Genomic DNA, 17559 nt, shown 5'->3' on the forward strand with positions numbered 1-17559 from the left:
GCAACCCTGCTGACACCTTGTTCTCGGCCTTCTAGCCTCCAGAATTGTGAGAAAATAAATTTCCATTGTTGAAACCCCTCAGTCAGTGGTACTTTGCTACGGCAGCCCCAGCAGACTAATACACATGCAAAATGAGGGCTTAGGACCCCAAGGCTCCTAAGAACCCTTGCAAGTAAAAAATATACAGTTTTGATTCCACTGTTTTATTTTATCTATACATATGCCTTCCCCCCCCCCCAAAGAGTTGCCATCACTGAAAGTCAAGGAACTTCAAAATTCTGGCCGAGAGCTGGACACACAGTAGCTCTTAATAAATGCTCACTGAGTGAAAAAAGGAACAACAGGGCAGAAGTAGTAGGGAGTGCCCTTAGTTCTGTGAAGTATAGTGGACATTCATTCAACAAATGTTCATTGAGCACCTACTATGTGCCAGGCCCTGTTCTAGGTGCAGGGATCACAATGGTGAACAGGAACTGTCTTCCCTGCCTTTCTGGAGGTGACATTCTAGTATTGGGGGAGGGGAACAAGCCAGAAGCTTATAAAAAAGTTAATTATGTAATAGGGCTTCCCTGGTGGCACAGTGGTTAAGAATCCACCTGCCAATGCAGGCGACACGAGTTCGAGCCCTGGTCCAGGAAGATCCCACATGCAGCTAAGCCCATGAACCACAACTACTGAGCCTGCACACCAGAGCACACGAGCCACAACTACTGAAGCCTGCGTGCCTAGAGCCCGTGCTCCACAACAAGAGAAGCCACCACAGTGAGAAGCCCGCACACCAGAACGAAGCACAGCCCCTGCTCAACGCAACTAGAGAAAGCCCGCACGCAACAACAAAGACCCAATGCAGCCAAAATATATAAATAAAATAAATAAGTTTATAAAGACAAAAAAAGAAGTTAATTATGTAATATTGCTAGTCAGCCCCAACTAATTTTTTTTTTTTTTTGGCCTCTCCCGTTGCGGAGCACGGGCTCCGGACGCGCAGGCTCAGCGGCCATGGCTCACGGACCCAGCCGCTCTGCGGCACGTGGGATCCTCCCGGACCGGGGCACGAACCCGTGTCCCCTGCATCGGCAGGTGGACTCTCAACCACTGCGCCACCAGGGAAGCCCCCAACTACTTATTGATGAGCTACTTTGTACCAGGATCTGGCCCAGAGGTGAACGGGGCCATCCTCCTCTGTTTCAGCTACAGCCCAAAGCAGCCACTCTACTACAGGGCTGCCATAACAAAGTACCACACACTTGGTGACTTACAAAAACAGAGGTTGATTCTCACAGTTCTGGAGGCCACAAGTCCAAATCAAGTTGTCAGCAAGGCCATGCTCTTTCTGAAGGCTCTAGGGGAGGATACTTCCTTCCTTCTAGTTTCTAGTGGTTGCCAGCATCCTTGGTGTTCCTTGGCTTAGAGACGCATCACTGCAATCTCTGCCGTGATCCTCACATGGCGTTCTCCCTGTATGTCTCTGGCCCAAATTTCCTTCTTCTCATAAGGATACCAGTCACTGGATTAGAACCCATCCTAATCCAGGATGACCTCATTTTACATTGATTACATCTGCCAAAGCTGTATTTCCAAATAAGGTCCCATTCACAAGTACCAGGGGTTTGAACACATCTTTTGGGGGCACACAAGTCAGCTCACAAAAGCCACCATCTTGCTTTGCCCACTCAGAGTGAGCGAGATTGCAGCAGAATTTAACCGTCAGGAATCTACCTCTCCATTTCATTCTTAGAATCCAACTAATTCTTTTTTTTTATTGGAGTATAGTTGATTTACAATGTTGTGTTAGTTTCAGGTGTACAGCAAAGTGATTCAGTTATACATACACATATATTCATTCTTTTTCAGATTCTTTTCTCTTATAGGTTATCATAGAGTATTGAGCAGAGTTCCCTGTGCTATATACAGTAGGTCCTTGTTGGTTATCCATCTTACATATAGTAGTGTGTATATGTTCATCCTAAGCTCCTGATTTATCTCTGCCCCCCACATTTCCCCTCGGTAACCATAAGTTTGTTTTCAATATCTGTAGGGATCCAATTAATTCTGTCAATCATTTTCAGATTCTTTTTTTTTAACTGAGCTGGAAGAAAATTATCCCAGCTACATAAAAATTAAAAATTTGGGGGTCTAGGGATAACAAGACCTTTTCTTTTTCAGTCGGACTCTCCCTTTACACAGCATTTTATTATGATAATTTTCAAACATACAGAAAAGTCGGAAGTGTACAACAAACACTTATGTAACCACCGCAGAGATTCTACTTAGATTGCTGACCTATTGCTCCATCTATTTGGGATTATTTCTTTTTGACTCATCGCTCTGTTGATCAACTTTTCCTTAACCCCACATTGCTCTGGATTTATCGTGAGCCACCTGAGAAAACATGGGGTTGGACATCAGGACCCAGTGCGGTACCTGAAGGCTACTTGTCACCAGAGTCTGTTCATGCATGGATGGGAGGCCCTCACAACACCCAGCAGAAGCAAACAAGAGCAGAACACACAGCTGGTTAAACCTTCACAGTGATTCTCTGGAGGCCCTGGCCTTTTCAGAAGGCCTCACCCAGGAATGCCAAGGCCAGTGTCCCTGTACATAGCTCATTCATCTCACTCAAGAGAACCTACGAGGACCACCCCCGAGCTCTTGTTTATATCTTTTTTTTAACTGAAGTATAGTTGTTTGTTTTTTGCGGGGGTTTTTTGGCCATGCTGCCTGGCATGGGGGATCTTCGTTCCCCGACCAGGGATTGAACCCGTGTCCCGTGCAGTGGAAGCACGGAGTCCTAACCACTGGACCGCCAGGGAAGTCCCTGTTGAAGTATAATTGATTTACAATGTTTCAGGTGTACAGCAAAGTGATTCAATTCCATATATATATATTTTTTCCAGATTCTTTTCCATGATAGGTTATTACTAGATATTGAATATAGTTCCCTGTGCTATACAGTGGGTTCTTTTTTATTTTATATATAGTATACAGTAGGTCCGTTGTGTATCTATTAATCCCCAATTCCCGATCTACCCCTCCCCCCTTTCCCCTTTGGTAGCCACAAGTTTGTTTTCTATGTCTTTGTTTAAACCTGAAAAAGAGAAGAGGAAACAGTAATTGAAAAGCAAATTTCTTCCCTATTTGACAATCCAAAGTCCATTCCTCCTACACACATAGCTACACACACCTCTATTCAAGCCCTTACACATATGCCCTTCACACACACACACACACACACACACACACACACACACACACACACACACACTGCTCCTGTGTTGGACATTCTTAGAGAAAGCAGTTTCATTGGGATCTTTTCACTCGTGTTCAAATTTCATTTCTCCATTTGGGAAAAATCACATTTTCAAAATTGCTTTTACTCAATAGATTGGATGCCTTGGGAAATGGCCGAATCACAACCCCCGCACGGTTTCACCACGGTTTTATTTATTAACACCCTCCCTCTCTTGCAAATGAGAAATTGTGAAATTCTTTTTTTTTTTTTTTTTTTTGCGGTACGCGGGCCTCTCACCGTTGCGGCCTCTCCCGTTGCGGAGCACAGGCTCCGGACGCGCAGGCCCAGCGGCCATGGCTCACGGGCCCAGCCGCTCCGCGGCACGTGGAATCCTCCCGGACCGGGGCCCGAACCCGTGTCCCCTGCATCGGCAGGCGGACTCCCAACCACTGCGCCACCAGGGAAGCCCGTGAAATTCTTTTTAAAGGAAGAGCTCTTATACCTACTAAGCCGGCTTTTCAAAAGCAGAAACCACTGACCCACTCACTAGTTTCCTTTGATACTTAGAGGTCAAATGGTAATGAAATATATTAACTCCAATTGCCAAGATTCCAAAGCATTTTAAGTTCGCCCATCTCAGATCTGGCACCATCATTACCACTTTATAAATGAGGAAACCAACATTTAACCAAATGATTACAGCCTTGTTAAAAAGCTACCGATTAGTCAGTTACAAAACACACACGGCACCCTGGGAACCAGGAAGTGAATGGTCAATGACTGTGATAAGGAAACCCAACTTTCTTCTTTGCTCTATTAGAAGCAGCAATTTAATCCATTCTCAGGAGGAGTTCCCTCTCCTCCTGGAACAGAATTCAAATCTTTGATTATCCTTCCCTCCAAAAGGGGAGCCAGTTTTTCTGCTGCTAAGAACCGCCATTTATCAAGTGATTCCAGGATTAGGCATGGTGCTAAGACACAGAGCGTCTAATTCGGGGATTTTTACCCAGGGTCCACCCCAAGCGTACATGTGTAGAATCTGGAGGGGAAAATATCACATCTTTATTCCCACTAACTCCTAAATGGAATTTAGCATTTGTTTCTGTTATGAAAGTAGGCAACAAGCCTCATCATTATTGTGACTCAGTCCTCAGTGGAAATCCCAGGTGTTTTTGTACCATGTGACAGCTGTTACAGATATCTCCAGAGATCTTTTACAGGTATCACTACTTTTTTTTATAATAATGAATTGACCTGCTGTCATTTAAATCCTAATAAAGCCGTGCTTATTATGTCATACGTCACACATTAGCTTAGCATTTTGATAACTGAATTTTGATATAATATTTTTGTAAAACACCTTTATTATTTTCATTTGTGGTAAAAACCACGTAGTAGTATAAAATTCACCATCTTAACCATTTTTAAGTATACAGTTCAATAGCATTAATTACATTCACAATATCGTGCAACCATCACCACCATCCTTCTCCAGAACTCTTTCTGTCTTACAAAACTGAAACTCTACACCCATTAAACAATAACTCCCATTCTCCTCTCCCTCAGCCTCTGGCAATCACCATTCTACTTTCTGTCTCTATGAATTTGACTACTCTAGGGCACCTCATATAGGTGGGATCATACAGTATCTGTCCTTTTGTTTTGTTTTTGTTTTGTTTTTGTTTTGGCCATGCTACATGCCATGCGGGATCTTAGTTTCCCAACCAGGGATGGAGCCCGTGGCCCCTGCGTTAGAAGCATGGAGTCTTAACCACTGGACTGCCAGGGAAGTCCCAAGTACCTGTCCTTTTGGGGTTTTTTTTTAATTTATTTATTTATTTTTGGCTGTGTTGGGTCTTTGTTGCTGCACCCTGGCTTCCTCTAGCTGTGGCGAGCGGGGGCTACTCTTCATTGCGGTGCGTGGGCTTCTCGTTGTGGTGGCTTCTCTTTGCTGCGGAGCACGGGCTCTAGGCACGCGGGCTTCAGTAGTTGCAGCACGTGGGCTCAGTAGTTGCGGCTCACGGGCTCTAGAGTGCAGGCTCAGTGGTTGTGGCACATGGGCTTAGTTGCTCTGCCGCATCTGGGATCTTCCTGGACCAGAGCTCGAACCTGTGTCCCCTGCATTGGCCGCGGATTCTTAACCACTGTGCCACCAGGGAAGTCCTCAGTCCCTGTCCTTTTGTTATTGGCTTATTTCACTTAGCATAACATCCTAAGCATAACATCATGTTGTAGCATGTGTCAGAGTTCCCGTCTTTTTTAAGGCTGAATATTCCACTGTATGTATGTACCACATTTTGCACACTCATTCATCCATCAATGGACACTTGGGTTGGACATAAGTATTTCTTTGTTATACCATGTATTTTATTCCATGCACTTAAAAACATTATTTTGAGGAGTCCATTGGCTTCACCAACCATCCAAGGGATCCATCTGTAACACACAAAAGGTGAAGAGGCTCAGTGAGACAGACATTAGGAAATGGGCTCAGAGAAGTTAAAACATTTGCCCAAGGTCACCCAGCAGGGAGTCAAGCCCAGCTCAGTCGGAATCCAGAGCCCACCTGTATGGTATGACTTTCCTTTCACTGTGAATGACTTAGACTCTGGTTTCAGTGGACATTTGGTGTTTTTCCAGAGAGACCCTCCAGGAGCACTGTGAAGGGAACGGAGATAGCTTACATCCCAGCACTGAAGTTCAGGGCATGGGTCATCATTTGTAGGAGGAAAGTCCAGCACTCTCTCCACTCCCATTTCTCAGGCAGTGCCCCTTGTGTCTGGGTCTTCACTCAACTCTGTCCAACTCCCTAGTGAGGACCCCAGGACATCTGAGACACAAAGGGACCCTGGATGTCTCCTAAGTTACCTAAACCCTGAGATCTGGGACAGTGGGGAGTATGCACCCCATTACACCCCCAAGTCTGTGAGCAGACAACTAGAATACCCTCATCCTCACCTAATAGCTGGAAGAGGGCAGTGATTCCTGAACCTTCTCTGAAGTCATATTGACAAACAATCACATGCTTTAACTCCCGATATAAAATTTGGGCCTTGTAATTGCTCTAGTCTAGCAAAATTTCCCCCTGAGAAAACTAAGAACTGAGATTATTCACACTGGCGTCATGGGAGACCCTCTGGAAAATGCTAAACTCTCCAACATCATCGCATAACGATTCTTTTTCCCTTTCTTATAAGCACTGATGGGGTTAGTATTAGGAGCTAATAGCAGAGGGGAAGCGGAGGGAGGGATAAACTGGGAGATTGGGATTGACATATATATACTACTATATATAAAATAGATAACGAATAAAAGGGAACTCAACTTCCTGTAATGACCTACATAGGAAAAGAATTTTTAAAGAGTAGATATATGTATATGTATAACTGATTCACTTTGCTGTACAGCAGAAACTAACACAACATTGTAAATCAACTATACTCCAATAAAAATTAATTAAAAAAATAAATGACAGTAGCTAATACTTATTGGCACCTTCTTTGTACCAAACATGTTAATTCTCCAGAAATCATATGCAGCAGGGGCTACTACTGCCCCTCATTTTACAGAAGAGGAAACAGAGGCCCAGAGTGGTTAGTAATTTGCAAGAAGTCACACAGCTGTTGAGTAGCTTGAACTCTGACCCCAGGTGGTCTGCATGGAGGACATCATGGCCAAGTTCTGTGAGTCCTCTTTCTTGGACACAAGCCTCAAGTTGCAACAAGGGAGGAAGGCCCGTAAATGTCTGTGAATTCCTTTGTGAAAACTTTTTCTTCACCTGTGTAGAAGATAAACTAGTTTGCTTTCAAGAAGCAAATTAACCATTAGGAGCCCAGATTCTAGAAATATTCAAATTCACTAGACGTCAGAGAAGTGCAAATTAAAACAACATTATGAGAGAGAATTTATACTCATCAGAATAGCAAAAATCAGGGAGGTGGAAATGAGAGAGGAGGAGTGTCTGCAAAACCATGCAGAGAGGCAGGAGGACATAGAGCTAAGAGCCCGGGTGCCACAACAAGTCTGGGGGGGAGTCATACCCACCCAGGCACCTCTGCGCTGCTTTCCTTATCTGGAAATGGAGGTGATTTTATCTATTTCATAGAATTGTTGCGAGGATTCCAACAGCTAATGACACCAAGGGCTGGCAAGGGCACCTGTGCCCGTAAGGGCTCCATGAAAACAGCACAGGCAAGCCTGAGCTCCCGGAAGACAAGGCCTTTTCTCTGTTCGTTGGCTGTATCTCCAGTGCCTAGAATAAGTGGGAACTTAGTAAGTGAAGTGCTCAATTAATATTTGTTGAATAAATGAATGCATTTACAAATGATATGGGGAGAAGGCGACATCTCAACACCACTTGATGGAACATCAAATAGTGAAAAATTAAAAATCTTGGAAATTGGGACAATACGGAAAGAAGGAAAATTAAGTAGTTTGTCCAGTCCATGAGCCAGCTGTCTCACTTCAATGTATCTCAGAGACTTCCTCCTCTGGTTCACGATGGGTAACAAACCAGGGGACAATCCAGGGACATTCACAGGGAACAAGCGAGTCGATGTGGGAGAGCCACACGACAGAACACGCTGCAATAGTTAGAGGTGATCATCCAGAGCAGGGCTTGGCAAACCTTCCTATAAAAGGCCAGGTAATAAATACTGTAGGCTTTTCAGACCACAGGGTCTCGGACGCAGCCTTAGATGGTCTGTAAATGAATGGGCGTGGCTGTCCTAACAGAACCATTTATGGACACTCAAATGTGAATTTCATATAATTCCTACGTGTCCCAAAATATTCTTCTTCTTTTGGGTATTTTCCCCCCAGACATTTAAAAATCCTAGCTTGTTGGGCTTCCCTGGTGGCACAGTGGTTAAGAATCCACCTGCCGATGCAGGGGACAGGGGTTCGAGCCCTGGTCCGGGAAGATCCCACATGCTGCGGAGCAACTAAGCCTGAGAGCTACAACTACTGAGCCTGCACTCTAGAGCCCGCAGGCCACAACTACTGAGCCCATGTGCCACAACTACTGAAACCTGCACGCCTAGAGCCCATGCTCTGCAACAAGAGAAGTCACCGTGATGAGAAGCCCATGCACCGCAACAAAGACCCAACACAGCCATAAATAAAATTAATTAGTTAATTAACTAAAAATTTAATAAATAAAATAATAAATAAAAATCTTAGGGCTTCCCTGGTGGCGCAGTGGTTGGGAGTCCGCCTGCCGATGCAGAGGACGCGGGTTCGTGCCCCGGTCTGGGAAGATCCCACATGCCACGGAGCGGCTGGGCCCGTGAGCCATGGCCGCTGGGCCTGAGCGTCGGGAGCCTGTGCTCCGCAACGGGAGAGGCCACGGCAGTGAGAGGCCCGCGTACCACAAAAAAAAAAAAAAAAAAAAAATCTTAGCTTGCAGGCTGCACAAAAACTTCGGGGGCCCAGATTTCACTCAGGGGCCATTATTTGCTGTTCTACATGTATGTCGGCAACATGGATGAATTCCAAAAACACAATCAACAAACCTGGTGATCTTGGGCAGGATAAGGGTTAAAGAGAAATGACGATACATTCTAATTTTCCAGGGACAGACTAGTTTACCCCACATTGTCCCGGTAATTAATAGCCTGTCTTTCACTCTGAAAAATCCCAGACTGGATGATGAATTACATGTCACCTTCCCCAGTTAAACCATCATCCTAGTTATATAAATTACAAACATACGTTCATTTGTGTATCCCCCAACATGTAGAGCAGGGGTCGGCAATTTTTTCCCCATAAAGGACCAGATAGTAGATATTTTAGGCCTTGTGCCACGTGATCTGTTGATGCAGCATGAAAACAGTCGGAGATAACACAGCAATGAAGGAGTGAGGCTGGGTACCACTAAAACTCACTGATGAACACTGCAATTTGAAGGTCATGTAATTTGCACATATCACAAAATATTATCCTTCTTTGGATTTTCTCCAACCATTTAAATATGTAAAAACACTTTCAGCTTGTGGGTCATATAAAATCTGGCAATGGGCTAGATGTGGCCCAAAGGCTGTAGTTTGTTGACTGCTAGTCTGGAATAACACCTCGTCCTGTGGTAGGTGCTGCAGAAATGTCTGGTTTTTGCTGCGTACACTCACTGTGAAAAACCGTGCCTGTTTTACAAGGACACATGCAGATTTAAGGACAGATAAACACCTGAGTGAGGGTCTAGGAGGGGGATGGGAGGAAATAGGGACTGGGAATAAATAGGGAAAATAATGAAATAAGAGAAACTTCGTCTAGACTGAAGAGGATGGTGGATCATGAACTGAAGAGGGTAATAAACGCTACTCCACTTCTGAGGCCCAAAAAGAAAAAGGAAAAAAAAAAAGTGAGGGCTCTGGAGCCAGAGAGCCCTACATTTGAAATTCTAAAGCTGCCCACCCTATCTGGTGACCTTGAGCAAGTTTAACCTCTCAAAGGTTCTTTGGAAAATAGAACTAAATATAGTACCTACTTCCTAGGACTGCTGTGAGGATTGAATGAATCCATACAGGTAAGGGCTTGGCACAGTGTCTGGTCAATGAATGTTATACTGTAGTGGTCGTTTTCCATAAAGAATAGAGAGAAAACGTGTGCCCCAGGGGTCCAAATAAGGTGATTGATTAGAGGTGATTAAGAGGACAGGCTCAGGAGCCAAGAACCCCAGCTTTGCCACGTACTGGCTGTGTGACCTTGGCCAAGTCTTGTGTCCTTCCTGTGCCTCAATTTCCTCAGCTGGGCAACGCTAATAATAGTAGTACTTGCCTCGTAGGATTAATGTAAAAATTAAATTACTCAAAACATAGCCTAGGGACCTCCCTAGTGGCACATTCGTTAAGAATCCGCCTGCCAATGCAGGGACACGGGTTTGAGCCCTGGTCCGGGAGGATCCCACATGCCGCAGCGCAACTAAGCCTGTGAGCCACAACTACTAAGCCTGCGCTCTAGAGCCCACGAGCCACAACTATTGAGCCCACGTGCTGCAACTACTGAAACCCGGGTGCCTAGAGCCCGTGCTCTGCAACAAAGAGAAGCCACCGCAATGAGAAGCCCGCGCACCACAATGAAGAGTAGCCCCCAACTGCCGCAACTAGAGAAAGCCCACGCACAGCAATGAAGACCCAACATAGCCAAAAATAAATAAATAAATAAAAATTAAAAAAAAAAGAACCCCAAGTCAGTTCACGTCCCTCCTCCGTCATGATTTCTCTCACCTGGGCTGGTTTATTCATAGTCTCCACTCATCCTCTCAGACTCCCTCCAAGCCCCGCCGGCTGCTGCAGCTGCTCTCAACTGCACTTGAACTCTGCTGCGGTGGGGGTGGGACCCCTGGGTAGGTCTCTGGGAAGTCAGGTCAAGAGAACGTGGCTGTTCCTCAGGTTCAACTCGACTTCTCAGCTTCTTTCCTTCACTTGGCCTGGAGAGAGCTGACAGGCTCAGGACACGTTACGCCAAATATGACACCTTGGTGTATTGGATATTTTAAGCTGAAGGAGTTGGAGAAAAACAGCAGAAGCAGAAGGACTCTGTGACTCTCCTTGGAAGCAGGCCATATACCCTCAGGTGAGAGGCGCCCTCCCTGTACCCAGAGGAAGAGAGCATGCTTTTCTCTAAGATGGAGCAACACTGAGAGGAATCTCAGTGAACAGGCCTTGCTTTGTCTCCCCCAGTTGACTACATTCACCTCACACCCTTCGTCCTTGCTTTCCACGACTTCTCACTCTTCCTCAAACCTAGTATAGAAACATTCAGGTTGGACCATTTCTTAGGGTCTTCGTTTTCTTATGAAGGCTCCCGCGTTCGGTAAAATTTATATGAAATAGGGACTACCCTGGTGGCGCAGCGGTTAAGAATTCTCCTGCCAATGCAGGGGACACGGGTTCAAGCCCTGGTTGGGGAAGATCCCACATTGCCACAGAGCAACTAAGCCCACGCACCACAACTACTGAGCCTGCGCTCCTAGACCCCGTGCTCCACAAGAGCAGCCACCGCAATGAAGAGTAGCCCCCGCTCTCCACAACTAGAGAAAGCCCGCATGCAACAACGAAGACCCGACACAGCCAAAAATAAATAAATAAATTTATTTTTTAAAAAAACACACATAGCCTAGCAATTCTGACATATGCTGTAACACGGATGAACCTTGAGAACATTATGCTAAATGGAATAAGCCAGTCATAAAAAGACAAATACCCATGATTCCACTTACACGAGGTATTTAGAGTAGCCAAAATCATACAGACAGAAAGCAGAATGGGGGTTGCTGGGGTGATAGGGAGGGGAGAATGGGAAGTTATTGTTTATAGGTATAGAGTTTCAGTTTTACAAGATGAAAAAGTTATGGGGCTGGATGGTGGTGATGGCTGCCCATAATGTGAATGAATCTATGTAGTACTAATCAAATGTACACTTAAAAATGGTTAAGATAGTAAACTTTATGTTATGTGTATTTAACACCATAAAAAACATTTGTTTACAAAAAACAATGAAACAAACACACCATAGCTTAGCATATAAGTGCTCAAATATTATACATTAGTATGTTATCACTCTGGACCCATAATTTCTGCCCCAGGGGAAATTTGAAAAGGAATCAGAACAACAATCCCCTGTGAAATACTCCAAAATATCCAAGGAGCTGGGCTGTGGGCTTTGAGGAAAGATTGCGTTGAGGAAACATCTAACATGAAAGACAAGATCAAAACAAACAAACAGACAATAATTATTCTGATGAAACAGACATAATGTTGTGCACAAGAAAACATCAAAGAAACTAACGTTAATATCCTCAGAGAGTTAAATTAAAAATATTACCTCCATGAAACAAGAACAGTTGCTATAATCAAGGAAAAAATCAGAAAATAGGAAAGATCTTTTGGAAAATAAAAACATAGATGCCAAAATTAAAAAAAAAATACAATAGAAAGACTGAAGGTAAGGTCGGTGGATAAATTTCACAGAAACTAGAAAAAAATTTGCAAAACAGAAGAAAAAATATTTTTTAAATGGTGAGTCATTGCAGGAGATTAAGTAGCTAACTAAAGACTTTTAGAAAGTGGGGGAGAACTTGTCAAAGTAATAATACAACAAACTTTTCTGGAATTAAAGGAGAAGAATATTCAGAATGAAAAGATCACCATATGCCCAGAACAATGAATGAAAAAAAATCTCCAGGAAGACAAAGAAAGACATCACCTTCAATTTCAGAATACAAGTGGTAAAAAGATTATGCAAGATTGTAGAGAAAACGCAGATTACGTGAATGACCAAGAATACAATGGACTTCTCAAAAACAAGAGAAGCCAGAGGGCAGTGGAAAAATATCTTCCAAGGGCTGAGAAAAAAAAAACTTTCAACCTGAAATTCTGTCTACAACCAGACTATCAGTCAACTGTGAGAGTGGAATAAAGCCATTTTCAGACATGTAAGGAAGTCCCAGGATGACAGCTGATACAAGTCCCAGAAAGCAACCGGGAAAGGGGGTCTGAAACCTCCAAGAAACTTAAAAGTGGAAATGATAATTGTCTGATAGATTTGACTATAAGGAAAACTTTAAGAGCTTTCTATACCTTTTGGAGGGTATAGGGAGATGTAGCTGTTCAAAGAGAACAGAACAAATGAAAAAACAAGGGGGGAGGGAAATTAAAAAAAAAGGAATTAATAAGTCCAAGAAAAACAAAAAGTTGCACAAGAAGAGATACATCTTGGTTCAGCATTGAATAAAATTCATGTAGTCATAATAATGAAAACGTTGAATGTGTATTTAACCAAAATTTGTGATATAAGTATATTGAGGATGGAGGAAATGATAATGGAGTGTGTGAGTTAAAAATCCTCACTGATGGGCTTCCCTGGTGGCGCAGTGGTTGAGAGTCTGCCTGCCGATGCAGGGAACGCGGGTTCATGCCCCGGTCCGGGAAGATCCCACGTGCAGTGGAGCGGCTAGGCCCGTGAGCCATGGCCGCCGAGCCTGCGCGTCCGGAGCCTGTGCTCCGCAACGGGAGAGGCCACAGCAGTGAGAGGCCCGTGTACCGCAAAAAAAAAAAAAAAATCCTCACTGATCATATAGGAAATCAACAGATAATTTCTAAAACAGGTGAATCAAAATATTGCAGAATAGCTTTATTATTTAAAAAATATGTAAGTAAATCCATAAGAAGCAACTAAAAGAATGGTTGGTTACCTCTGAAAGGGATAGGAGGGTTTTGGGGAGAGCAGTCTTTCGCTATTGGTGTTTTTGCATTAATTGGCTTTTTACAAAAATAATTTTAAAAATCTAAGACCTAGGCTAAATAGGGGAGGCAGATCTTAATTTTGGGAGGTTCTAAGGCACTTCAATGAAAAGGAAAGTAAGTCATGACGAAATAAAAATGGCTTGCCTTGGTATTATATTATTTTACCTTTCAAAAATGCTCTGACAACCAAGGCAGCAATGAGTACACCTAATGACCAGATTCTAGTTTCTAAATGTCTTTCCTGACTAAAAGGAGCCAGGGCTTTTTAGCGGAATGGCTGATTCCAGGGCTGGCGCAGGGAAAGTATATGGTGAGTCTGGAACACTTTCTTGTGCCAGAAAGCAAGAACGTACTCAAAGACTGAAGGGAACACATCAAAAGAACACAAAGCCAGTTTAAAGGGTTTCCCCAGGCCATAATTAGGACAATTTGATCATTAAAAACACTAAGGACTGTAATTATTGCAAAACATTGAATAAATAAATTCCAAGAGTTCATAGTGACTAAAAAAACAGGAAAAAATTAAAATTAATTTGTTACCATTGGAGATGACTATTAGGTCAACCTACTCTGAAACTTGATAAAAAGTTAAGCATTTAGGGGGAACTGTAGTTCATCTCCAGTTAATGAAGGAAAATTCTTCTTTACAAAGGAGTGTAAAAGAAATGATATATTTAAAATTTTGTCTTTTTGCAACCCCCAGTGAAGTAACTGAAACAGGCAGGGATCGTTAGTGGATGCTAAAACCATTAAGTAAAACGTTGTAGGGAAATGGGATATTTCCTTGTGCCAAAGTATCCAGAGATTACTTGCAAACTGCGAAGAGGGAAAATATACTTTTTCTGTGGAGGGATCCAGTGGTCACAATATTAACCAAAGACCAAATTTAGCACTGCTGAAAGTGAGACAACCAATCATTGTGTTCCCGATGGAGTGCAATGGGACGTACACGCCTTTACCCACAAAGTGTTCTGGCCATTGTCTAACCTGAATGTGACCATGAGTTTAGACCTAACTTCCACCGTGCAGGAAAATAGAGGAGAGAGGAATGAGCTAAATAATGCCATGAGGAGCCAATCAGATGAATCCAGAATGTAGAGTTGACCCTTGAACAACACAGGGGTTGGGAGTGCCGACCCTCCAAAAGGTCGAAAATCCGAGTATAATTTATAATCTGTACCCGTGGTTCCTCTGTATTCACGGTTCCCCTGTATCTGTGGTTCCCCAGCCTCGGATTCAACCAACCAAGGATCATGTAGAAGTGTAATATTTATTACTGAAAAAAAATCCATGTATAAGTGGACCCATGCAGTTCAAACCTGTGTTGTTCAAGGGTCAGCTGTACACATTCCACAAACTATCTGGCCAGATCTCTTTAAAAAGTCAGTGCCCTAGGTGGGAAGATTATTTTAGATTTAAAAAGACTAAAGGATATGATAACCAAATGTAATGTGTTAATTGGATCCTGGCTCAATAAACCAAATGTAAAAGACACTGTGTTGTGAAAATTTTGAATATGGACTAGATGTCAGATAATATTAGGAAATAACTGTTAATTTTCTCGGGTGTAAAAGTGGTATTATGGTTATGTATGAGAATGTCCTTGTTCTTTTTTTATCTTTTACTATTTATTTATTTATTTAGGCTGCACCGGGTCTTAGTTGCGACATGTAGACTCTTAGTTGTGGCATGTGGACTTCTTAGTTGCAAACTCTCAGTTACATCATGCATAGGGGATCTAGATTCCCTACCAGGGATCGAACTCAGGTCCCCTGCATTGGGAGTGTGGAGTCTTACCCATTGGACCACCAGGGAAGTCCCAAGTATGTCCCTGTTCTTGGGAGATACAGGTTGAAGTATTTCCTGACTGCAGCTTAGTTTGAAATGGTCCAGCAAAAGCAGAGAGTTAGCTATATACACAGATAGATGAAGCAAATAGGGCAAAAGAGTCACAGTTGTTGCATCTAAGTTGTGGCCATGCTGATGTTCTTCAGTTGGACTGTTGCTTCGATTTTTCCATACTTTGACATTTTTCAGAATAAAAAGTTTAAAAATTACTTGTTGAAGAAATAATGGGGAAAAAAAAAGAACTAATGGAACTAGAAAATCATCATTTTGCAACCATTCGAGTGGTAACTAATTAGGCAAGAGTCATCGATGGATCCTAAAGTCAGTAGGTGAAAATTTGAAAACAAACAGGATATTTGGGGTCATCTCAGTGTATCTACCCATAGGTTTGTTTTTTTTCCCCACACGGCTTGCAGGATCTTAGTTCCCCGACCAGAGACTGAACCTGGGCCCTCAGCAGTGAAAGCGCAGAGTCCTAACCGCTGGACCACCAGGGAATTCCCTCCCATAGATTTATTAGTTCCAAAAGGGGGAAAATGGCATTTTTACAGTGGAGAATAGCAGTACAAGAAGGGCACAATGCTGCTTCTGTGGTATTCTTGCCAAAATTTTATATTATATTAATGTTAAAATTCCTGAATTTGATAATAGCACAGTACTGGGTTATACATATTATTATTATTTTATACATCTCTAGAGAGAGAGGGAGTGATAAAGCAAATGTGACAAAATTTTATCAGTTGGTGAATCTGGACAAAGGGTACACAGGAGTTCTGTCTACTATTCTTGCAACTCTGTCATGTTTTAAATTATTTCAGAGTAAAAAATTTTTAGGAAGGGCTTCCCTGGTGGCGCAGTGGTTGAGAGTCCACCTGCTGATGCAGGGGACACGGGTTCGTGCCCCGGTCCGGGAAGATCCCACATGACGCGGAGCGGCTAGGCCCGTGAGTCATGGCCGCTGAACCTGCGCGTCCACAGCCAGTGCTCCGCAATGGGAGAGGCCATAACAGTGAGACGTCCGCGTACCACAAAAAAAAAAAAATTTTTTAGGAAAATCTAAGTTAGACCTAGACTAGTTGGGGAGGCAGCTCCTAAAAATGTAGGAGTTAACAGAAAATTTAAATCTTTTTTTTAACTTTTTTTTTTTTTGGTTGCGCCCGGTCTTAGTTGCAGCCTGTGGGCTCCTTAGTTGAGGCACATGAACTCTTAGTAGAGGCATGCATGTGGGATTGAACCCAGGCCCCCTGCATTGGGAGCTCAGAGTCTTAACCATTGCACCACCAGGGAAGTCCCAAAAATTTAAATCTTGATAAAATAAAGTTACTTTTATTTAAATACCTTTATTACCTTGGCATTTCTTTTAGCTTTCAGGAATACTTGACTTCATGGAGCTGGCAGAACTGGGACTCCAAGGGAGGGGTTGGAATGTGAGAAGGCATGCATGCCCAAGTGACTGGGTTGCAAACTGAAGTCTGTTCCCACTCTGGTTCTCTGGCCAGTAGCCTTTCTTTCCAGTTGAGACTCCTCATTCTTATATGGAAGCCAGTTCCCCAAAGAGCTGTTGGGGAACCCATCAGACCCTCAGCATCTGCCCAGCACTGGCACCCACATGCTTTATACCTCTTGGGACTGTTTTCCAATTATTCTGTCACCACCCTCACCTGGATTAGACCACTCCATCCAGGCCATGACTGGCTTCCAGTTTTCTTGCATGTCTTTACAGTATGGTTTTAGCACAGCACTGAATAAGGCATAAAAGCTCAATATATCATTTCTGATCCATTATTTTCAGAAAGCAATTAATAAACAGATACTTTTTGGCCTTCTAACAATCTTTGGGCTTAATGTGTAAGGGATATGAACAAACAAGCAAACAAACCAAGATAATTTATAAAGCAGATTTCAAACAAGTAGAAGTTGTTTATTTTTTTTGAAGTATAGTCAATTTACGATGTTTTGTTAGTTTCAGGTGTAAACAAGTACAAGTTTTGACGACCAGTACTATCAAGCTGAAACCCAGAGACGAATTCCACTAGGAGTGGGAGAACTCCAGGGTCCAGCCTCCCTCTGGCCTTATCAATTTTCTTCCTGAAGGAGTTATTTACCTTCTTCAAGACTGTGTTTGCTGGTCTTCCCAACTGGCCTGAAAACTTCTGGGAGAAGGGACAGACTGTGGTTTTGTCCCTGTGTGACCTCTCTCGTTTCTGCACACTCAGCTCTGCCCACTTGCTGCAG

Source organism: Phocoena phocoena, chromosome 1, assembly GCF_963924675.1.
Source record: "Phocoena phocoena chromosome 1, mPhoPho1.1, whole genome shotgun sequence".
NCBI classification, from domain to species: domain Eukaryota; kingdom Metazoa; phylum Chordata; class Mammalia; order Artiodactyla; family Phocoenidae; genus Phocoena; species Phocoena phocoena.